The sequence below is a fragment of the Rutidosis leptorrhynchoides genome, chromosome 10 (genome assembly GCF_046630445.1).
Source record: "Rutidosis leptorrhynchoides isolate AG116_Rl617_1_P2 chromosome 10, CSIRO_AGI_Rlap_v1, whole genome shotgun sequence".
In the NCBI taxonomy this organism is placed as follows: Eukaryota; Viridiplantae; Streptophyta; class Magnoliopsida; order Asterales; family Asteraceae; genus Rutidosis; species Rutidosis leptorrhynchoides.
The window spans coordinates 90,592,215-90,619,328 of record NC_092342.1 but is presented as its reverse complement, the minus strand read 5'-3'; positions in this window follow the sequence as shown (position 1 = coordinate 90,619,328).

The following is a 27,114-nucleotide window of genomic DNA, read 5'->3' as shown; positions in this document are numbered from 1 at the left end:
GTTTTAACGCCATTCTAAACGAAATTTTTTTTTTTTTTTAAATTGGTGTCTGCCCAGACCCAGTTATTTGCCTCGGCGCGGCTCCTTTCCTAGCGGCGCGACATATAAAGGGATTTTATCCCATGTTTAGCAGCCTTTCTGTTTCCAAAATACGTTCAAGGCCGCGGCGCGGCACACATTGTCGCGGCGCGACGTATAACGTGAGCTGGGACTGATCTGCAACACAATTTCAAAACCACAATTTGACCAATTTATCAACTCAAAACGCATTATATCATCATAAAGCATATTTAAACTTGATTAAACCAGTTTCTTACATCATTCAACATTACGAACATCGTTTAAGTCAAGAAAACGTGTTTACACATTTCAAATACATCATTTGGTCCCAAAACTTGACGGAAGCATAAATATCAAATACATAAGACTTGGCGTTGATAAGCGGTACCATTAGAGCTTGATTCAAAATAGAGACTTGCATTACCACTTACTACAATGCCAATGCTCCTCTAGCCTCAAACGGGTTCCTTGCCTTCTCGATGACCTTTTGTTCCTAAAAACATAAACAACACGGGGGTAAGCTTTTACACTTAGTGAGTTATAGGCGAATAATGAAGCATAAAACTTTGGGCATAACAATCACATTACTTGTCTTAGAACCTAACAGTTGCTTACTTACTTTCGGATCCGACTCTTATTTACCATAGACATGACCTACTAGGCCGACCCTAGTAATCATGTCTAAGCTAACCATAGGCATACTCTTATGCCTAAGCTACCATAATCTCATTTCATTCTCATAAACATACATAGACACTTAAAGTGTCTAAGCTAAATCATACCATAGACAAGATTACTAGCAAGGTAATAATCTTTCCTAAGCTACACATCAACCATAGATACAATTATTAGGTGAACCTAATAATTCTATCTAAGCTACTCAACTAGTGCACTTAGTCGTTACTCTCATGCACGGATGCAATCCGAGAACACTAAGCCACTCTTGACCCGCCCATTTTACCCCCTATAAACTCACCTTGATTAAACGGATTTCCTTGATCACTTGAGGCTCCTTTACCTTGATTAGCACCTATACATGAGCTAATCTCATCAATAACATAACTCAATAAAAATTACAACATTCATAAACTTTCACACGTTCATACACATATACATTGACTTAACCCCCTATTGCTACTATATACATATAAACACTTACACACATAGCATTTTGATCTCATCTTTTCCAATATAACAACATTATAAATCCAACATTATTTCCTTAATCATGCAATTCTCTAGTTCGTCTCTTATAATCATAACATGCAATTTCCTTCAATTCTTCCATTAAAAATCAAATATGCATAAATCCATTTCCATTACTAGCAACCCTAAATCATCAATTATTCAAATTCCATGACTTACAACAATAACAACAATTCATACATGAACATTCTTCTTCATAATTACCAACTAGAACACATAAACATTTCATTGAGGCATTTCATCAAACACCTAGTGTACATGACTTGATTCTAAGCTAAAACATCACCAATTTTACCATATTCATATCACACACTCAAAATGTAAGTTCATACTTGAACTTACTCCCAAAATTACTAACAAATTCGTTTAGAATCATTCAAGTGTGCACAATTTCAACAAACAACATCATTTAAGCATAAGATTCATCACAATCATCCAATAATAGCAATACTTAGACATAGAAACTCATACCTTGTCTTTAAGAGTTCAAGAACCCTAATTGTGCACAAAGAAGATGAAATTGAAGATTTAAAGCTTGTTAGGATGATTAGAGTACTCTAGATTTCACTAATTTATGCTTGCATGAACACAATTTCATTGATTTGAACTCCTCTTCTTCCTCCTTGTGAATGTCGATACTAGCACACACACACACAAGTCTCTGTATTTTATTTTACAACTGATAATGATTTATCAGTATTTTCTTTTCTTTTATTAAAACAACTATGTCTTATTTGCAATTTCTACCCTTACCATCAAAACTCTATTATGGGAGGTCCTTAATTCTAACTTTGCACCTTTAATCCCTTCTAAATTAACTAACAAACTTAACTCTTGTCCATTTATTTATACAAAAATCATTTCATCCATGTATATATAAAATAATAAAATTTCATAAAATAATACCTTACATAATTGGGATGTTACAACTCTCCCCCTCTTGGATTGTTCGCGTCCTCGCGAACCATTCTTGATGCAACGATGGATAATACTTCATAAGCCATTCTTTGGGTTCCCATGTACATTCGGAACCCTTCCTAAATTGCCATAACACTTTCAATAACATTACCGACTTATTTCTCAATTGCTTAACCTTTTGATCCAAAATCTTTATTGGCTTTTCCGCATATCTTAACTTATCATCAACCTCAATCTCGTTCAAAGGGACATAAGTTGATTCATCCGCCAAACACTTTCTCAATTGTGACACGTGTCATGTATATTAATCAATTCATCAGGCAAGGCCAAACGATAGGCTACCTTCCCGACTTTTGCCACTATCTCAAATGGTCCCACAAACCTTGGACCCAATTTTCCCCTTTTTCTAAAACGGATAATACCCTTCCATGGGGAAACTTTAAGCATTACCTTATCACCCACTTGAAATTCTATCGGCTTCCTCCTTTTATCTACATAGGACTTTTGTCGATCTTGTGCCGCTTTTATTCTTTCACGAATTTGATCTATCATTTCGGTGGTTTGTTGTACCACTTCCGTGCTTCCTAATTTCCTTTGACCCACTTCACCCCAACATATTGGAGTTCTACACCTCCTTCCATACAACATCTCATAAGGTGCCATTTCGATTGTAGAATGATAACTATTATTGTACGAAAATTCAACTAAAGGTAGGTGAGCATCCCAACTACCACCAAAATCAATGACGCACGCCCTTAACATATCCTCAAGAGTTTGTATTATTCGCTCACTTTAACCATCCGTTTGTGGGTAAAACGCGGTACTCACATGCAAATTAGTGCCCATCTCTTCTTGAAACTTTCTCCAATATCGTGATGTAACCCGGGTGTCTAGGTCCGAAACAATGGAAACCGGCACTCCATGCCTTGCAACAACCTCTTTCATATATAACTTAGACATTGTTTCCGATGATGAAGCTTCTCTTATTGCCAAAAATAGCGCGCTCTTAGTCAATCTATCAACAATAACCCAAATGGCGTCGTGTTGTCGAGGGGTCTTAGGCAACTTAGTCACTAAATCCATTGTAATGTGTTCCCATTTCCAAACCGGTACTTCTAATGGTTGCAATTTACCATAAGGCACTTGACGATCAGCTTTCACTTGAAGACAAGTAAGACATTTATGCACATACTTAACTATATCCCTCTTCATTCCCGGCCACCAATAGTCTTTCCTTAGATCTCTATATATTTTCGTAGCACCGGGGTGAATTGAATTCTTAGATTTGTGAGCTAAGTCAAGGAGCTCACTTCTAACACCACTTTGTAAAGGTACCCAAATTCTCCCATATCTAAGCTTTAGACCACGAGAATCTATTATAAAATCATTAACTTGCCCCTTGATTCTTTCTTTTCTCACGTTATCGGGGGATAATGCTTCACTTTGTGCAACTCGGATACTATCAAATATTTGAGGTGATATTACCATAACCAAACTCGTTATCTTAATCGGTTGGTGACTCGACTTCCTACTAAGAGCATCCACCACCACATTAGCTTTTCCGGGGTGATACAAAATTTCACAATCATAATCTTTCACCAAGTCGAGTCCTCTCCTTTGTCTATCATTTAAATCCCTTTGATCGAATAAATACTTCAAGTTCTTATGATCGGTATAAATAGAGAACTTAACACCATAAAGATAATGACGCCAAATTTTCAAAGCAAAAACCACGGCCGTTAATTCTAAGTCATGGGTGGGATAACGTTTTTCATGTTCCTTCAATTGTCGGGACGCATAAACTATAACTTTCCCATTTTGCATTAACACACACCCTAAACCTTTCTTAGAAGCATCACAATAAACCGTCATATTCTCATTCCCTTCCGGTAAAACTAGTATAGGAGCTTGAACAAGTTTCTCCTTAAGGAGTTGAAACGCTTGTTCTTGCTTTTCTTCCCATCTCCATGGCACACTTTTACGAGTCAACTTTGTGAGTGGGGTGGCTATTCTAGAAAAATCTTGTATAAACCGTCGATAATACCCCGCTAAGCCTAGAAAACTTCTAACTTCGATGGGGTTCGTAGGTGGTTCCATCTCATTATCGCCTCAATCTTTACCGGATCAACACAAATACCCTTCTTATTAATGACATGTCCCAAAAATTGAACTTCACGAAGCTAAAACTCGCATTTAGAGAACTTAGAGAACAACTTTTCTCTCCTTAAAGTCTCTAATACTATTCATAAATGTACCGCATGCTCCTCTTCCCCTTTAGAATACACCAAAATATCATCAATAAATACAATCACAAACCTATCGAGCATCGGTCGACAAACCCTATTCATCAAATCCATAAACGCGGCCGGAGCATTAGTTAACCCAAAAGGCATAACCACAAATTCATAATGACCATACCTCGTACGAAAAGCCGTTTTAGGGATATCTTCTTCCCTCACCTTTAATTGATGATAACCCGACCTTAGATCTATCTTTGAAAAGAAACATGCACCTTGTAATTGATCAAACAAATCATCTATCCTCGGCAATGGATATTTATTCTTAATAGTAACCTTATTCAATTCACGTTAATCTATACACATTCTCATTGTCTCATCCTTCTTTTTCACAAACAAAATCGGAGCTCCCCAAGGTGAACTACTAGGACGTATGAAACCCTTATCTATCAAATCTTGTAGTTGAGTCATCATTTCTCTCATTTCTGATGGGGCTAATCGATAAGGGGCTTTAGCGATTGGCGTGGCTCCGGGAATCAAATATATTCTAAACTCTACCTCTCTTTCGGGAGGTACACCAGGCAACTCATTCGGAAACACATCCGGAAATTCATTAACTACCGATACATCACTTATTTCAACAACCTTCTTTGAATTATCAACCACATGTGCCAAGAACGCACAACACCCATGAGACAAAAATCTTTTAGCTCTAGCATACGTGCATATAGGAATAGCACGCCTAGCCCGTTCCCCGTAAATCCATATAACCTTCCCACTTGGTGATTGAACTAATACAATTTTCTTACGACACAAAATTATCCCTTCATTGTCATCTAGCCAATCCATACCCACAATTACTTGAAATTCTCCCATATGCATGGGTATTAAATCTATAACAAACTTTTCATCCTCCAAAATAATTTCACATCCCTTAATGATACTATACACCATGACGGTTTTATTATTCGCTATCTCAACCTCTAAAGGATGCTCTAACATACTTGGGGTTATGTCAAAATGTTTAAAAAAAGAATAAGAAACAAACGACCGCGTAGCATCGGAATCAAACAAAACATGCGCAGGTAAAGAGTTTACAATAAAGGTACCTGACACCACATTTTGGGACTCCTTCGCTTCAAGTGCGGTAATCTGATGAGCTGGGACTCTTGGTCGGCTATCACTAGTCTTCAGTTCCATCTTAACCTCCTTCTTAACACTACCACTAGCTAAATCCTTCTTATACTCCGGACATTCGGCTTGAAAGTGACCCTTTTCAAAACAATAATAACACTGTTTACCCTTCTTAGGACATTCGGCGGCCCTATGACCCGGCTTCCCACATGAATAACAATCGGTAGTTCCCGCTTTACACTCACCCGCATGATTCTTACCACACCTATTACACGACTTCACTTCTTTACCACCACTCTTTCCCGACATGAAACCCCCTTTCGACTTGTGCGGGGACTCGAAATTAAACTTACCTTTCTTCGGGCTCATACTTTGCGTTGACTTTGAATCTTGCTCTAACTTTCGTTTAAATGCGGCTTTCTTCCTAAGTTCATGTTCTCTCACAAGAGCCCTATTCATCATCTCGGCTAAGGTCTTATACGTACCCTTATCAATGAACTCACTTATTTCGGGGTTTAGTTTCTCATGATAGTGATCCATCATCAACTTGGGGCTTGAAACAAAGTCCGGGCAAAACCGGGACTTATCATTAAACTCGGCATTAAACTCGGTCACCGATTTACTTCCATGTTCGATATTCATAAATTCGGATTTCAACCTACTAAATTCAGTTGGTAGAGCAAATTGAGTCATAAACATTTCACGAAATTTATCCCACGAAAAGCTTGTTGCCACATCCCGCCCATGTGACTTAACTATGAAATTCCACCATTCATAACCACTTCCCTTCATTTGATGAGCCGCGTAAATTACTTTTAAATGCTCGGGGCATCCACACAACATAAAAGTTTCTTCCAACTCATCAATCCACCTTTGACTAATAATTGGGTCAACCTTATTGATGTGTGCGAGGCGTACTAGGAAATAGCTATATTTTTACATCAAAATACTATTAAATACGATACAATTTTACACAAGATATTTATTTATTTATAGAATGGATATACCTAAACCTTGCTACAACACGTATAGGCAGTGTACCTAATCGTACAGTAGTGTAGTTTTTAGTAAGTCCGGTTCGTTCCACAGGGATACACTTAAACAAGATTAACGCTATATTAGTTTTATCTTAAAAAATACAAATATATGTATAAGTAATATTATTATTATAAAAAGGGGGTTTTTACCGTTTAATGACCGGTTTGTCGATTTTTAAAACTTTAGTCGTAGTTAAAACCTAATGTAAAATATTAAATAAATAAAAGACTTAATTTAAAGCGTAAAATAAATAACGATAATGAAATTGTAATAAATAAAAGTGCGATGAAATAAAATTGCGATAATTAAAAAGTGCGATAATTAAAAGTGCAATTAAATACAATGACAATAAATAAAAATGTGATAATTAGAAGTGCAATTAAATATGAAAATAAAGGAATTATGCTTATTTAAACTTCCGTAATCATGATGTTTGACGTGTTGATTTTAGTTTATTCCAATGGGTTAATTTTTCTTTATCCTGAATTATTTAATATGTCCGTCTGGTTTTTGTCCACGACAGTTCATCAGTCATAAATATAAAGTGCGAGTGTCCTCGTCAAATTATCCTTATATCCGAAGTCAAATATTCTAACTAATTGGGGACTTAAACTGTAACAAGGTCTTAATACTTTGTTAACTATTATGCCAAGTATCCTTGTACATAATTTCACCCTTGTTTTAATAAGTCTATTAACTATTAATCCATTCCCGTGTCTGGTTAAATGAACGATTATTCGTACATATAAATATTCCGCCCATCGTGTCCGATCGAGTGTATATGGTTATTTATAGGTACGTCCAATTGTAAATCTTTATATTAAAATTAACAAACTATCATTTAGTTAAACAAATATAAAGCCCATTAATAGCCCATAGTCTAATTTCCACAAGTGTCGTTCTTTTGTCCAAACCCCAATTATGGTACAAAACCCAATTACCCAATTTTAATATTTTTAGCCCAACATCATGATTACTTCGGTATTAAATAAGCATAATAATAACTTAGCTACGAGACATTAAATTAAAAAGGTTGAACATAACTTACAATGATTAAAAATAGCGTAGTGTTACACGGACAGAATTTTGACTTACACCCTTACAACATTCGCTAACATACCCTTATTATTAGAATTTAAAATTAAAATTAAATTTAAAATTATAATATATATATATATATATATATATATATATATATATATATTACGTTGAGTAAGAAGAAGGAAAAAGATGTAAATAATCCGTCAAATTGCATGGCCTTTTATAGGCAGATTACTGTTTTTGTGTGCTCCGCGAGTGCGGTGGGTTTTGCCTTTCTAAGCTCTGCGAGTGCGGAGCTGTGGAATCCAGCTCACACAAGTTTGGCTCCTAGCTTGCCGACGGATTTTATTATATAAATATAATATAAATATATAATTTATATAATTAATTATATATTATATTATATTTATATACATAATTAATTTGTAACTTTAGGTCCGTTGCGTCGTACGTTGAAAGCTGGTTCATGTCTCGGTTCCAGATTTTCGAACGTCCTTTCGTATAATTTAATATCTTGTACTTTGCACTTTGCGTCTTGTACTCTTGTAATTTTGAGACGTTTCTCATCAATAATTTGAACCACTTTGATTGTACTTTGTACTTTTGAGCTTTTTGGTCGTTTGCGTCTTCAATTCGTTGAATCTGTCTTTTGTCTTCACCTTTTAATTTTTAAACAAATATTCCTTGTAAATAGGACAACTGCAACTAAAAGCTTGTCTTTCTTGAGGGATAATGCGATGAAATATATGTTCATTTTTAGCATTATCACTTACCATGAAACTTCGGTGGATGGAAATTTGCAAAATTCTTATACTCAAAACGATCAAGGGACGCACGCGAAAACCCTAAGCTCAAGCTCCACCGCCACCGCCACCACCACCGGTTATTCAACCCGTTCGAAATGGGTGTACTTACAAGGAATTCCAGAGCTGTAAACCACATAACTTCAGCATCACTGAGGGACCGATTGGTCTCACCTGATGGTTCGAGAAACTTGAATCAGTATTCCAAGTTAGCAACTGTTCGGAGGACAACAAAACTAAATTTGCTTCTTGCACGCTATCTGACGGCGCGCTCACTTGGTGGAACACAATGGCACAGGCACAAGGCATTGATGAGGCGTATGCTACGCCATGGGAAGAATTTAAGTGTGCCATGATTAAGGAGTATTGTCCGAGAACCGAAATCCAAAATATGGAAATGGAATTCATGTAGTTAAAGGCCGTTGAGAACGACCTTGATGGTTACAACAGGAGATTTTTGGAACTAGCCCTGATGTGTCCGACAATGGTCACCCTAGAATTCAAGTGTATGGAGAGATACTTTTGGGGACTCCCTAAGTCCATCAAGGGTAATGTTACCTCATCCAAGCCACCGAATATTCCCGAAGCAATGCGCATGGCGCATGCTTTAATGAATCAGATAACCATCGATGAACCGGAGAAAACTAAATCTGAAGCGGGTACTAGCGAGAAGCGCAAATGGGATAACCACAACAACAACAACAACAACAACAACAACAACAACAGGGGAAGGAACTATGATCAAAACCCGGCGAAAAGACATGAGGGTTTCAGAGGAAACAACAACGGTGGAAACCCCAATAACAACACCAACTCCAACCCGAACTACAAGGGAACCCTACCTCAATGCAAGAGGTGTTACAAATACCACATTGGGTATTGCAATGTTGTCTGCGAGAAGTGCCAACGGTCTGGGCATGTTGGAAAAGACTGCATGGTCACCACTTTGAATGGGAAGCTGAACCCCACAGGGCTAAGGAAGTGTTACGAATGCGGGCAGACGGGCCGTTTCAGAAATGCGTGCCCAAACAAGCGAAAAGACGGCAGACCACCGTGCGCTAGAGCTTTCAACATTAATGCAAGGGACGCACGCGAAAACCCTGACTTGGTGATAGGTATATTCACAATCAACAATCTTTTAGCTTCTGTCTTGTTTGATACTGGTGCGGATAGAAGTTATGTATGTAGACATTTTTGCGATAGGATTAATTGGTCATTAGTCCCGTTAAAAGAGAGTATGCTTGTCGAGGTCGCCAATGGAAAACTTGAAAAGGTTGACCATATTAGTCGTGGAGCTATTATCAACATAGCTGGTGCAGATTTCGAAATCGATTTGATACTCATCAAACTGGGAAGTTTTGACGTGATAGTTAGTATGGATTGGTTGAGCAAGATAAAGGCTGATATTATCTGCGGAGATAAAGCTATTCGTATACCACAAGGAGATGGCGAGCCACTGGTTATCTATGGAGAGAGATGTACCACGAAGTTGAACCTCATTAGTTGCGTGAAAGCGCAAAAGATTATGAAGAAGGGGCGTTTTTCTGTCCTAGCACATGTGAAAACAGTAGAAACTGAGGTGAAGAGCGTGAACGACGTTCGAATTGTGAACGAATTTTCCGATTTCTTCCCAGAGGAATTGCCTGGATTGCCACCGCAAAGAGTAGTAGAGTTTCAGATTGATTTAGTGCCAGGAGCAGCACCTGTAGCTCGCGTACCTTATAGACTCGCACCTTCCGAGATGCAAGAATTACAAAGCCAACTACAAGAACTACTTGATCGAGGATTTATCCAACCAAGCTTCTCGCCTTGGGGCGCACCTGTTCTGTTTGTGAAGTAGAAGGATGGATCCTTCCGTATGTGTATCGACTACCGTGAGCTCAACAAATTGACTATCAAGAATCGGTATCCTCTTCCACGAATTGATGATCTCTTTGATCAACTACAAGGATCGAGCGTTTACTCAAAGATCGATTTGCGATCCGGTTATCACCAGTTGAGGGTGAAGGAAAGTCACGTGATGAAAACTTCATTCAGGACTCGTTATGGTCATTATGAGTTTCTCATGATGCCATTCGGTTTGACAAATGCACCTGCCGTGTTCATGGACCTTATGAATCATGTCTGCAAGCCTTACTTGGACAAGTTTGTTATCGTCTTCATAGATGATATCCTCATCTACTCTAAGAGCGAAGAAGAGCATGAGCAACACCTCTGAATAGTACTTGAACTCTTGAGACAAGAGCAACTTTACGCTAAATTCTCCAAGTGTGAATTTTGGTTGAAGGAAGTACAATTTCTGGGTCATGTTGTGAGACCAGGGTATCAAAGTTGATCCCACCAAGATTGAAGCCATCAGCAAGTGGGAGACCCCCACTACTCCGACTCACATTCGCCAATTCCTAGGTCTCGCCGGTTACTACCGAAGGTTCATTGAAGGATTTTCTCTGATTGCGCCTCCTTTGACCGCACTGACTCACAAGGGCAAGAAGTTCATTTAGGAACCCGCACACGAATCAGCATTTCAAACTTTGAAGAAGAAGTTAACCACCGCACCTATCCTATCACTTCCTGAGGGCAGTGACGACTTTGTTTTTTATTGTGATGCATCGAAGAGTGGTTTTGGTTGTGTACTGATGCAACGATCAAAGGTTATTGCCTATGCCTCCCGCCAATTGAAGATTCACGAACGGAACTACACTACGCATGATCTTGAACTTGGAGCCGTTGTCTTTGCGCTCAAATTGTGGAGACATTATTTGTATGGAACTAAGAGCACTATTTTCACCGATCACAAGAGTCTCCAGCACATCTTTGATCAGAAGCAATTGAATATGAGACAGCGTCGATGGATCGAGACGCTCAACGACTACGATTGTGAACTCCGTTATCATCCTGGCAAGGCCAATGTTGTAGCTGACGCTTTAAGCCAAAAGGAGAGGACGACACCTCTTCGTGTTAGGGCTCTGAACATCACCATCCATTCGAACTGCAACAGCCAGATCAGAGTTGCCCAAGATGAGGCTCTCAAGGAGGAGAACATATCTCACGAACATTTGAACATACTTGTCTCTCGATTCAAGGTTAGGGAGTCTGGACTCCGATGTTATGCCGGAAGAATTTGGGTACCTCTTTATGGAGATCTACGGAACCTTATACTTGATGAAGCACACAAATCGAGATATTCGATTCACCCCGGAGCAGGCAAAATGTACCACGACCTTAAAGAACAGTATTGGTGGCCGAATCTTAAGAAGGACATTGCGACTTATGTTGGTAAGTGTTTGACTTGCTCAAAGGTTAAAGCCGAGCATCAGAGACCTTCTGGTTTACTTCAGCAACCGGAAATCCCATAATGGAAGTGAGAAAGGATAACGATGGATTTCATCACCAAGCTACCAAAGATGGTGGGCGGATACGATACTATTTGGGTTATCGTTGACTGTCTTACCAAATCTGCACATTTCTTAGCGATGAAGGAAACAGATACAATGGAGAGACTTGCTCAATTATACATCAAGGAGGTTGTATCTCGTCATGGTGTACCTTTATCGATCATCTCCGATCGCGATCCCCGTTTTGCTTCTAGATTCTGGCGTTCTTTACAAGAAGCCACGGGAACCCGTCTCGACATGAGTACAGCATATCACCCACAGACTGACGGGCAAAGTGAACGAACAATTCAGACCTTGGAGGACATGTTACGTGCATGTGTCATTGACTTTGGAAAAGCCTGGGAAAGGCATTTACCACTAGCCGAATTCTCGTACAACAACAGTTATCACTCAAGAATTAATGCTGCACCTTTCGAAGCATTGTATGGCCGTAAGTGCCGATCTCCTATTTGTTGGGCCGAAGTAGGCGAAAAACAAATCACCGGACCCGAGGTAGTCCACGAAACCACGGAGAAGATTGCTCAGATTCAAGCTAGGCTTAAGACTGTCCGTGATCGTCAAAAGAGTTATGCCGATCTCAAACGCAAAGACTTTGAATTCAATGTTGGTGATCGTGTAATGTTGAAGGTTGCACCTTGGAAAGGCGTGATCCATTTTGGAAAACGTGGAAAGTTAAGCCCACGATACATTGGTCCTTTTGAAATCTTGGAACGTGTTAGACCCGTTGCTTACCGTTTGGATCTACCAGCACAATTGAGCTCAGTTCATCCTATCTTCCATGTGTCAAACTTGAAGAAGTGTCTTGCTGCACCTGAACTTATCATACCACTTGAAGAACTTACAATTGATGACAAACTCCACTTTGTAGAAGAACCAGTTGAGATTATGGATCGTGAGATCAAAACTTTGAAATGCAACAAGATTCCGATCGTCCGAGTACGATGGAATGCCAAACGAGGACCTGAGTTTACTTGGCAACGAGAGGATCAAATGATGCGGAAGTATCCTCACCTTTTCTCGACTCCTCCATCTACCTCAGCTTAAAATTTCGGGACGAAATTTTCTTTAACAGGTGGGTAATGTAACGACCCTGGATTTTCCAACGTTTATTTATTAATAATTATTATTATTATTAATACGTGTGATAAAATGAATGTATGTTATTACATTTACATGTTGCCATGATTGCCCGAACTTGACTTTAATTGCCCGAAACGTCATTGTGACACATGAAACTTACACGAATAATATTTTCACATATTATTTACATTCATGATTAGTTTTATTAATCATTTTAATTAACTATGGTTATTAGTTAATTACTTGGGCTTTAATTGGATTCATTTGTTAATTGCATATAACTTGGGCTTTTAATTGAACATGGGCTTATAAAGCCCACCCTACACCCTTAAGTGGACTAGTTAGCCCATACATACATGTAAGTAATCCATTTGAACTTAACTAGTTAGTTAAAGACTTAAGGAATCTAGTTAACATACAATCCCCATGCATGGCCATCCATTAACTAACTTTTTCAAGCTTTTCATGCTAATGACCAAAGAACACTTCCCCCTCCACCTTGGAGCAGCTGGCCGTCGGCCTTTGTAGGCCAAGAGTGGAGTTTTCATTTCATTTTTTGTATTATTTCTACTTGCATTCTCTCACAATTACACACACACTTTTACTTGCCAATTTCTCTCATCTTTTTCCTCTCATTTCTCTCTAATACTTGTAAGTAACAATAGCTTTTTCTCTTCCTTCTCCTCTTGAAAAACCGAATACCAAACACCCTTAAATCATCATCATCTTTGTTCTTTGTTGTTAATTATTTGTAGTTGTTAGTTGTTGTTACTTTGTTACTTGTTATTATTTACTTACTAGTTTTCAAGAATCAAACTCTTTAGTTTCATTCTTCATTTTATCTTGTAATTACAAGAACACACAAGAACTAAACTTAATAGTTTATGTTCTACATATGTTGTTTCAAAGATTTTAAGTTCATGGTTGTAAGCATACTTGTGATTCATGAAGTAAACTTCAAGTTTACTTTCTTAAGGATCAAACTTTGGTTTGAATCTTTAAAGTATGAACAACCATGACTTATTAACTTGTTTATTTAGTTTACTAATTCATTACTTGCACTTTAATTTTATGATTTTGGTTGTTGTTGGTCAAGTACTACAAGTTAGTCTTGATCTCATTTCTCTTGAACTAAAAGTTAACTTTACTAGTTCAAGAACATGTAAATGAAACTTTTTAAATATAACTTTGTACACTTATGTTAGATCTAGACTTTTGAGTCTTGGATCTTCAAGATCAAACTAAGAACTATGTTCTACAACTTAAGATCTTGATTTCATAAGTTCACTTTCAAGTTTGTAACTTATTATTAGTTTTAAAGTTCATGTATGTGTTAGATCTAAGACTTTGATGTAACTTTGGTTCATCAAACTTCATACAACTCTTAATTGAGTTGTGCTTCATGTCTTAGACTTGCACTTGGGTTATGATGGTCAAACCATGGTAAAGATGATGTAAACACATCAATGAGTTGTACACTTGAAGCTATAGGCATCAAGGATGAGAACCATGATGAACATCAAGCACCAAACTCACCGGAACCCATTATTTTTCTGCTTTCTGCCTTCTACCTACTGTTTTCTGGTTTCTGTAACAGACCAGTACACCTGGGCTACTGTAACCTTTATTTTCAAATAGCTCTATTCGAGTAGATAACTTTTCATATAGGAATCATCTTAATCCGAGTTACGGTTTAGGATTTATGGCCCTCCGATCGTCACTATGTCCTTTTAACGTTGTGCAGAAATTTCTAACCTACTCGCACTTAGACCGTCGCCACGGTCAAACGAAGACGAGTTTGCTTCTGTAAATTTTACCATACTTAAAGGACTCATATACGGAGCCATGGCCACTGGTCTCACCTTATTTCAGTAAGGGTAGAGGCCGTGGTGACTGACCGAAATCAGCCTTTGTTTTAAACTACTTTCATAAACGAAACATACTTTACGCCTTTTGTTTGATGATGAATGGTGATGACCTTTAAGACCTTATTTACATACTTTTAAACCTTTTCAGACGATTTACTGACTTATTACTATTTGACTTAGGTTGAGGACCCGTTTGGACAACCTTCATTACTTTCTTACTTTCCGAGTCATACTTTAACGCTACTTTATCATTGTGAGTTATAGCATTCCCTTTTTTTACTTTAACTTATTTTGGGAACTGAGAATATATGCGGATTTTATGTTTTACATACTAGGCACGAGTACTTAAACTTATATATGTGTGGGTTATATAACGGCAGAAACATTCCCTTTAGCTCGGTAACGTTTAGTCATTGGTTTTTGAACCGGTGAACGCGAATCTTAGATATGGATCCATAGGGTTTGACATCCCCACTCAGGCTAGTAGCGCTAGCATTTAACGAGTGTTTAATACTTCGTAAACATACGCACTTGACAAGTGTACTTTCAGGGGGTATAAACGTTAAGTTAGTTACCAAGTGCCCACGGTTAACATATACTTTATCTTACTGTTTTGAAACGCTCTTTGTAGCACTGAAATCTCGTGGCCTACCTTACATACTGTTATACTTAAACTATAGCTCACCAACCTTTGTGTTGATGTTTTTAAGCATGTTTTTCTCAGGTGCTTAAGGTTATTTGCTTTCGCTGTCGTGCTAGTCTTTCCGTAGACACCCGCTGCTCTAGTGTTATCACCGCATGAACTGTTTATCCTGCATTCATAACTTTAATACTTTGAACTATGTTTTGTAACGACCTAAGGGTCACATACATTTATTCATGCTTGCTATTCGTAGAAGAATACTGTTGGTGTAAAACAATTGACGTCGGTTATGACGTCATCTTTTTATCGTGAATGCAACTTCTTTTATTACAGCATATAGTACTTAACCTTGTAATAATCCTGTTGTTGATGATTCGTACACGATGGTTTTGTACGGGGCATCACAATATTTAAATTTGATTAAACCAGTTTCTTACATCATTCAACATTACGAACATCGTTTAAGTCAAGAAAACGTGTTTACACATTTCAAATACATCATTTGGTCCCAAAACTTGACGGAAGCATAAATATCAAATACATAAGACTTGGCGTTGATAAGCAGTACCATTAGAGCTTGATTCAAAATAGAGACTTGCATTACCACTTACTACAATGCCAATGCTCCTCTTGCCTCAAACGGGTTCCTTGCCTTCTCGATGACCTTTTGTTCCTAAAAACATAAACAACACGGGGGGGTTAGCTTTTACACTTAGTGAGTTATAGGCGAATAATGAAGCATAAAACTTTGTGCATAACAATCACATTACTTATCTTTCAACCTAACAGTTGCTTACTTACTTTCGGATCCGACTCTTATTTACCATAGACATGACCTACTAGGCTGACCCTAGTAATCATGTCTAAGCTAACCATAGGCATACTCTTATGCCTAAGCTACCATAATCTCATTTCATTCTCATAAACATACATAGACACTTAAAGTGTCTAAGCTAAATCATACCATAGACAAGATTACTAGCAAGGTAATAGTCTTGCCTAAGCTACACATCAACCATAGATACAATTATTAGGTGAACCTAATAATTCTATCTAAGCTACTCAACTAGTGCACTTAGTCGTTACTCTCTTGCACGGATGCAATCCAAGAACACTAAGCCACTCTTGACCCGCCCATTTTACCCCCTATAAACTCACCTTGATTAAACGGATTTCCTTGATCACTTGAGGCTCCTTTACCTTGATTAGCACCTATACATGAGCTAATCTCATCAATAACATAACTCAATCAAAATTACAACATTCATAAACTTTCACACCTTCATACACATATACATTGACTTAACCCCCTATTGCTACTATATATATATATATATATATATATATATATATATATATATATATATATATATATATATATATATATATATATATATATATATATATATATATATAAACACTTACACACATAGCATTTTGATCTCATCTTTTCCAATATAACAACATTATCAATCCAACATTATTTCCTTAATCATGTAATTCTCTAGTTCGTCTCTTATAATCATAACATGCAATTTCCTTCAATTCTTCCATTAAAAATCAAATGTGCATAAATCCATTTCCATTACTAGCAACCCTAAATCATCAATTATTCAAATTCCATGACTTACAACAATAACAACAATTCATACATGAACATTCTTCTTCATAATTACCAACTAGAACACATAAAGATTTCATTGAGGCATTTCATCAAACACCTAGTGTGCATGACTTGATTCTAAGCTAAAACATCACCAATTTCACCATATTCATATCACACACTCAAAATGTAAGTTCATACTTGAACTTACTCCCAAAATTACTAACAATTTCATTTAGAATCATTCAAGTGTGCACAATTTCAACAAACAACATCATTTAAGCATAAGATTCATCACAATCATCCAATAATAGCAATACTTAGACATAGAAACTCATACCTTGTCTTTAAGAGTTCAAGAACCCTAATTGTGCACAAAGAAGATGAAATTGAAGATTTAAAGCTTGTTAGGATGATTAGAGTACTCTAGATTTCACTAATTTATGCTTGCATGAACACAATTTCATTGATTTGAACTCCTCTTCTTCCTCCTTGTGAATGTCGATACTAGCACACACACACACAAGTCTCTGTATTTTATTTTACAACTGATAATGATTTATCAGTATTTTCTTTTCTTTTATTAAAACAACTATGTCTTATTTGCAATTTCTACCCTTACCATCAAAACTCTATTATGGGAGGTCCTTAATTCTAACTTTGCACCTTTAATCCCTTCTAAATTAACTAACAAACTTAACTCTTGTCCATTTATTTATACAAAAATCATTTCATCTATGTATATATAAAATAATAAAATTTCATAAAATAATACCTTACATAATTGGGATGTTACATTGGTGCCGGTGATGTTGTTGAAGCTGGTAAATTTTGCACCATATTCTCCAAATTAATTACTCGAGCGCGAAATTCGTTGACTTCTTCTATTATTCCGGGATGATTGTCGGTCGAAACGAGCGAATGAATAAGGTTTAGAATTTGAGATAGTATATAATCGTGATGAGATACTCTGGAAATGAGAGAGAAAATGCTATTACGAACAGGTTCGCCGGTAAGTGCTTCAGGTTCATCGCCAAGAGGGCAATGTGGTGGATGGAAGGGATCACCTTCTTCTTGTCTCCAATGATTAAGTAGGCTACGAACCCATCCCCAATTCATCCAGAACAGATGATGGCTAATTGGTTGATCCATTTCGGTCACACTGCTTTCGGAGCTCAAGTGAAACTCCATATCGGAATCCGAGGGACTTGAACTAGTGGCGAATTCCATTTCGTAAGATTGAATAAAGGATTTTTCGATATGAAATGATTTCTGGATATCGAATGGTGTTCTAATTACATAGAATATATATATATATATATATATATATATATATATATATATATATATATATATATATATATATATAGAACAAAAGATTTTGTAGATTACGGAAGGATTTACGGAATATGCCAGGCAAAGTTACAGTAACAGATACGCTAAGATATGAATTAGCAGATACGCTAAGATGTAAATTTTGTCTATACACTATTCATGCAATCAATGCAGTAAGATGTGTCTAGACTAAGAATGATAAACAGGTAATTTTCGACACGAAATGATAAGCAAAACTTTTGACATGCAGACACGGTCGAAGTCCAGACCCACTAATGCATCTAAACAACTACCAGTTAGACACACTAATGTAAGACCTGGTTCACTAAGACCACCGCTCTGATACCAACTTTAATAACCTGTCCTAATCCATCTGGATGAATACATTACATTTGGTTACATCGCGAGGTGCTTGACCTCTATATGATACATTTTACAAACATTGCATTCGTTTTTAAAAAGACAAACTTTCATTAAATCGAAAGTTGACGGTATGCATACCATTTCATAGTATATCCAACTATAATTGACTTAATAATAATCTTGATGAACTCAACGACTCGAATGCAACGTCTTTTGAAATATGTCATGAATGACTCCAAGTAATATCTTTAAAATGAGCAAATGCACAGCGGAAGATTTCTTTAATACCTGAGAATAAACATGCTTTCAAGTGTCAACCAAAAGGTTGGTGAGTTCATTAGTTTATCATAATCAATCATTTCTAATAATATAATAGACCACAAGATTTCATTTTTCATAAACATCATTCTCATATCAGGCATTTCGCAAACTGCATAGAGAAAAAAATCATTCATATGGATTGAACACCTGGCAATTGACCTTAACAAGATGCATATAGAATATCCCCATCATTCCGGGACAACTTCGAACATGATAAATTCGAAGTACTAAAGTATCCGGGACATGGATGGGGCTTGTTGGGCCCGATAGATCTATCTTTAGGATTCGCGTCAATTAGGGTGTCTGTTCCCTAATTCTTAGATTACAAGACTAAAAGGGGCATATTCGATTCGATAATCCAACCATAGAATGTAGTTTCGATTACTTGTGTCTATTTCGTAAAACGTTTATAAAAGCTGCGCATGTATTCTCAGTCCCAAAAATATATTGCAAAAGCATTTAAAAAGGGAGTAATGAAACTCACAATATTGTATTTTGTAGTAAAAATACATATGACGACATTGAACAAGTGTAGGGTTGGCCTCGGATTCACGAACCTATATCAAGTATATATATATTAACACATATCACACTTAATCAACTAAGTTTATTTATATGTATTAAGATTTATAGCTTTATATATATATAATTACATTATTACTTATAATATGTTAGATGACATATAATTTTAATTAGTATTATATCCATAATAATACATTAGTTAATATATTAGTATGTAATATTAGTATACTTGTAATATATTTTTATATAAATAACTTTTGGTTTCTTAAAAATAATGACTTTACTAATACTAAAATAGTGTTAATAATAATAATAATTAGTTTTAATAATGAAAATATTAATTTTGATAATAATAATACTAGTCATTTTATTTGTAGTAATAAAAATAATGATACTGATAATAATGATACTTTTGATGATACTTTTTATTAAAAATGATAGTTTTAAATAAAAATGATACTAATAATAATATTAGTAATAATTAATAATAATAACTTTAATAATACTAATAATAATAATAACTTTAATAATACTAACAAAAATTATAATAATAATAATAATAATAACAAAAATTTTAATAATAATAATAATAATAATAATAATAATAATAATAGTAATAAAGTTAATAAATATGATAATAATAATAATAATAATAATAATAATAATAATAATAATAATAATAATAATAATAATAATAATAATAATAATAATAATTAATACTATAATAATTAAAAATAATAATTACAAAAAGTAGTAATACTGATGGCCATAATTAATCTGTTTGATATTAGGCCGCAGCCCACTTCCACTTTTAAACAAACAGCCAACTACAGCTTTTAATAACAGCCCACTTTAATCAAACGGTCCAATTGTCTTGTTAAATGAATTTGTAAGCCAGTCCAATAGAAGGAATAACAGCAGCCATTAATCGATCAATTTTCAATCGGTTCACATCCTCTTTCATCATCATCATCATCGGATAATAACAGGAGACTGAAGCAACAGATAGCGTTTTTTGATGGGTTTCGGTTCATCACTGCATCATCACTGTATTCTCACCATCGATCAACATCTTCATCATTCTCCTTCAATTTAATCATTTTATTCGTTTGAGCTCGTCATTTAAAGTTTTAGTCTCTGATTGATTCGAAACGATTTAGCGAAAGGTAAACTTTCAGATCTCTTAGAATAATTTTCATGATTCCTTCTGGAATTTAACAGGTCCCAAATTGTTATTTTCAACTCAAATTTGTTGGTCAAAATTCGAAATAAAAAGTCAACTGAAATTTCATGAATCAATTTTGAATGATATTCGATGTTTATGGTTATGAAAATGATCCACGAGTGTTAGATGATTGATCTGGAACCTCTTTTGAGAAGGAACCGTGATCTAAATCGGGCTTGATCAAAAGTTCACCATTTAAGTTCTTTCTGTAACACCCTACGCAAATCCCACATCGCCCGAAGACATGAGTGATCATGGGATTATAAGGTAATACCCACGCTTAAATGACACAACGCGTTTTGGGATCACAGGCAGAGCAGAAGTGCGAGTACGCTGCAGTTAAGCGTGCTCGGGCGAGAGCACTACCGGGATGGGTGACCTCCTGGGAAAGTGCTTCTCGTGTGTGGTCGCCAAGAAAAAGACGTGCGCCTGCGGGCAAAGCGGACAATATTGTGGTCATGTTAAGCTGGGGTGTTACAGAATGGTATCAGAGCCACTCATGTGCCGGTGGGGGTGGTGGGGCAAACCTCATCGAGGACGATGAGTCCCTAAGGGGGGGGTGAATGTAACACCCTAGGCAAATCCCACATCGCCCACAGACATGAGTGATCATGGGATTATAAGGTAATACCCACGCTTAAATGACACAACGCGTTTTGGGATCACAGGCAGAGCAGAAGTGCGAGTACGCTGCAGTTGAGCGTGCTCGGGCGAGAGCACTACCGGGATGGGTGACCTCCTGGGAAAGTGCTTCTCGTGTGTGGTCGCCAAGAAAAAGCTGTGCGCCTGCGGGCAAAGCTGTCACGACCCAGAAAATTTCGACTAATTTTAAACCAAGCTCTCGATACGATTTAATATTTTTGACAAGATAAGCAAAGTCTGTTAGATTGAGTCTCAAAAATTTTGAACTGTTTCATTCATTCAATTGGCCTTCGACAACTCCCGACGATTCACGAACAACAATTTGTAAATAGTTACATATATATTTAAATATATAAAAATATATATATATAAATATTACTTGTAAATATATAATATTATATTTAGTTGTTTAAAAGAATATAATTAATATATTTATTTACTTAAACTTGTTAATTAAGATTTGATATATATATATATATATATATATATATATATATATATATATATATATATATATATATATATATATATATATATATAGAATGTGTATATTGAAAATGAATGATTTCGAGCCTAATTAGTAAACGTCAGTAACACTCGGTTGACGTTTCGTTAGTTTTAATATAGAGATATATTACATGTTCATGAAGGACTAAAATAAAAGTTAAACTGTAAATTGATTACGAAGATTTTAGATTTGTCAAAAATATTTTTACATTTTTAAGTTTAAATATTAGTACTCCGTACATATAAATTGGAACAGAAAATAAATAATTATTGAACATTTTTCATCAGTTTTCAAACAGTTAATGAGTGAAATAATTAATTATATTTAATCTAAAATTTTGGGATTTTTAGGAACAATTTTATCCGTAATTGTTTAGCAATGGACTACGATATATCCTCCGTTAAAAACCGTCGGCAGTATATAGCCAAAGAACTAACACGTTTTCCTTTCTTGATCACATTTAATTAATATATTACTTTACTATTATTAATTATTGTTAGACTACAATTATAGAGATAAATATATGTGAGCTGTATCACAACTAAAATCCTGTAGCTTATTTGAAGCCACTTATGTTATATATACACCTATATACACTTTATATATTTAATTATCACCATTCTTCTTTGCAAAACACTACCATCTCTCGTTCTCTTCCAATTCTACAACCGTCGTAAGCATCACAATCACCATCTTCTTGCACCACTCCGCCATCTTAAAGCCATCATCTATGCCACCCTACCCTCACCTTAAACTGCCATCATCCACCATCTCATTCCATCACCCACAACCGAATCCATCACCCTCACCCGAACACTGGTACTCATGATTTTTCTGTTCACTGTCGTGAACATAATCACCATCATCAATCTCCTTTACTTGCTTCTGTTTCTCTATCATTCTAAACCTACCCCAACAAAACACATATAATTTCCCTTTTGTTCTTTCTATTGAGATCGTATCACCAAGAATACCACCACCGACCACCAATATAATCAACAGCCCATTTCACCTTTTACTGCTCATTGTTGCTGCTGGTAACGAAGTTGTTTCAGCTTCATTTGTCTGTTAAAAACCCCCATTAAAGCACTCCACCACCGTCGATCACTGTTTCAGTCCGAGGAAACCCAGAACTGTAGCTCTGCTACTTCGTATTTTCTATTGATGATTATGAATGAGGTCATTTATGAAGTGATGATGATGATATAAAATAGTGAGGTTTAGAGATTTAATGATGATATTATTGAAGTCGATAACTGTTTTTTTTTCTTTTTATTGTTGTTGTGAACATCATCGAAACTTCATTTATTCATATATACTCGTTCACCGCTATTGTGTCTGTTGAGAATTCGATACAATAAGCCTAACGATTTAATGGACTACCTGATTGGGCTATCACGTTTTCTGTTTGGGCCGTATAAAATTTAAATGGAGTTATTTGCAGTTGGGCTTTTTTTTTTAATTGGACTTAGACAGTTAGTTGGGCTGAAAAGAAAAATGGGAGAAGGAAACTGAGTGCGGGTTATATATTTATATGTGAGAAATAAAACAGAAAAATAGTAACAGAGGGATGGGGAGGAGTGTTGTTGGGTTATCGAGAGGTCTCAGGTTCGAGCTTGAGCTATGACCATTTTTTTTGGGAAAGCCTTTTAACTCTTACAAAGGTAGTTTACTCACTTTTAATATTATTATTATTATTATTATTATTATTATTATTATTATTATTATTATTATTATTATTATTATTAAACTAACACTAAATATTAAAATCATGATTATAATCGTCAAAAGTATTACTATCATTATTAGTATTATTATCATTATAGTTATTAATATAAATATTAGTATCATTATTATTATTAGTAAAATCATTATTTTTTTTTACTATTATTTATTATTATGAAAATTAACATATTTATTAAAAAGTATCTTTTTTATTAAAGTATCAATTTTTATTAAAGTATCAATTTTTATCATCTATATTAAAAGTATCACTTTTAACCCTATTATCATTATTATTATTTTTACAATTACTAATATTATTTTAGTATTACTATAATTTTAACAAACAAATGATATATATATATATATATATATATATATGTACAAAAATATATTTATATGTATATATATATATACAAAAATATATTTACTATATATAGCATAATAAATTTTTATTTTTATTTATTTTGAATATATAAAATGAATATACTAAACATATAGGTTAATAATATAAAAATAATATAACTAATAAATTTATATATAACTTTGTTCGATTACAATAATGTGTGTTAATATATATATACAAATGATATAGGTTCATAAATCCGAGGCCAACCTTGTATTTGTTAAATGACGTCATATGTATTTTTACTACAAAATACCGTATGGTGAGTTTCATTTGCTCCCTTTTTAATTGTTTTTGTAATATATATTTTTGGGCTGAGAATACATGCGCTGCTTTTATAAATGTTTACGAAATAGACACAAGTACTTAAAAATATATTCTACGTTGAGTTGTACCAATGGCAAACTTCCCTATAGCTTGGTAACTACTATTTACATGTGGTATTGTAAACGCGATTCCTGTTGATAGATCTATCGGGCCTGACAACCCCAACCGGACTGGACGACCAGTATTCAACGGTTGCACAGTACTTCGTTTTGGTGACTACACTTGGTACGGTGTAGTGAGATTTCATAATAAAGGGAATATGCGACATTAATTAAATGTTAAGTATGGTTACCAAGTGCTCAACCACTTAGAATGCTTTACATACACTTGCGAGTGTATTATGTTTATGATTATGAAATCTTGTGGTCTATTAATATATTGAAATGATTGTTATGATAAACCTATGAACTCACCAACCTTTTGGTTGACACTTTAAAGCATGTTTATTCTCAGGTACGAATTAAGTCTTCTGCTGTGCATTTGCTCATTTTAAGGACATTACTTGGAGTCGATCATCGCCATGGGACCAAATGTTGATGACTTCGTCCAGGTGGATAAGGACGGGTCATCACAGGTGGTATCAGAGCGTTGGTCCTAGCGAACCAGGTCTTGCATTAGTGTGTCTAACTGATAGTTGTTAGGATGCATTAGCAGGTCTGGACTTCGACCTTAGCTGCATATTATAAGTATTGTTTGTCTTTCCTAGTGGAAAATTACCTGCTTATCATTCCTAAGTCTAGACACGACTTTCTGCACTTATTTGATAGATAGTGTACAGATAAATTCATATCTTAGCGTATCTATCACTGTAGACTTTATTTGACACGTTTCCTTAAATCCCTTCGTAATCTATGGAATCTTCTGTACTATGTATAGGTATTCTATATAATTAGAATATCATCCGACATCCGAAATTCATTTCATACCAAAAACTCTTTATCTAACCGAGCAAAATGGAACTCGCCACTAGTTCAAGCCCCTTGGATTCCGATATGGAGTCCCACTCAAGCTCCAAAAACAGTGTAACCGGAATGGATAAACCAATTAGCCATCACCTATTTTGGAGGAAATGGGGATGGGTTCGTAGTCGACTTAACCAATGGAGACAAGAAGAAGGCGATGCTTTTCACCTACCAACCTACACACTTGACGAAGAACCTGAAGCACTTACCCGTGAACCTATCCGGAACACCATTTTTAGCCTCATCTCCATGGTAGCTCGTCACGATTATCTTCTATCTAAAATTCTAAACCTTATTTATCCTTTCTTTCGAACCGACAATCATCCCAGAATACTAGAAGAAGTCAAAGAACTTCGCGCTCGAGTTGTATCTCTGGAAAATATGGTGCAAAACTTACCAGCTTCAACAACATCACCGGCACCAACAGTACCACCAACAACCCAAGTTTCAACATCACACGCCTCAATATCTCATTCTGTACCTCGAGCATAATCATCGTTCTACGCATCGTTCTATCTACTTTATCTTCGTTCTACATATCGTTCTACATCGATTATCTTCGCACGACATGGCGATTATGTAATTTCTAAAGTTTTAGAGATTATGTAATCTAGTATTAACGATAAATCAAATGAGTTTAATATCTTATTGACTCATTAAATCCATGATTACATCTGAAGAAAATATATATGTATGTATATTTTCATAAAGATTGTAATTAAAAATTCTTTCGTAAAAACTATTAATGGTGAAAATATTTTAACGGGTAGGTAATACCCGAGGAATATTTAGATTTCACATTAATAAGTTACACTGTACATTCTTTCAAATCTGATTCAACAGTCATTTACTATCCTGTTTAAATCTACAGATATACGTATCCATTCACCGCAGAATAATCATATTCATCCAATTTCATATTTGGATTTTGATTTATCAAAAATCAAGTGGCTTAATGAAGGAAACATTTGACAAAATAAAATTTGTTAGAAACAAACAAATTAACTATGAGAAATTTTGTTAAGAATCCACGCTAACTGTTCCTAGCTAATTGTTCCCAGCTAACTGATTACACTTTATTTATCGCAATTTAATTATCGCAATTTACATTCTCGCAATTTTATTTATCGTCATTTAATTTCTGTTATTTACTTTACGCATTTTATTTATCGTCATTTAATTTCTGTATTTATTTTACGCACTTTAAATATCGGGACACATATACAAGGTTTTGACATATCATATCGACGCATCTATATATATTATTTGGAATAACCATAGACACTCTATATGCAGTAATGCGGGAGTTAGCTATACAGGGTTGAGGTTGATTCTGCAATAATATATAGTTTGAGTTGTGATCGAGTCTGAGACGTATACGGGTCACGAAACGTATTAATTAATTCGAATATTATATATTAAACTATATATGAATTATTAGACTGTTAACTGTGGACTATCGACTGTGGACTAATAATATTGGACAATTAAAATGAATTAAAATATTGATTATAACATATGAAACTAAACATTTCTTCAAGTTTTCCACTTGATTTCATTTTAAACTTCATTTGTATCTTGGTGATTACAATCCATGTTCAAATCTTTCATGATTCTTGAAAAAACTTCAATCGAGAGGATGAACCAACCGCACTTTATCTACGGAAGAAAAGATTGATGCATATAGCTATGCCCCTGAAAAACTCTCGGAAACCTTGTAAACGTTTAACACGTAGCTGTGCTAATTCCTTTAAT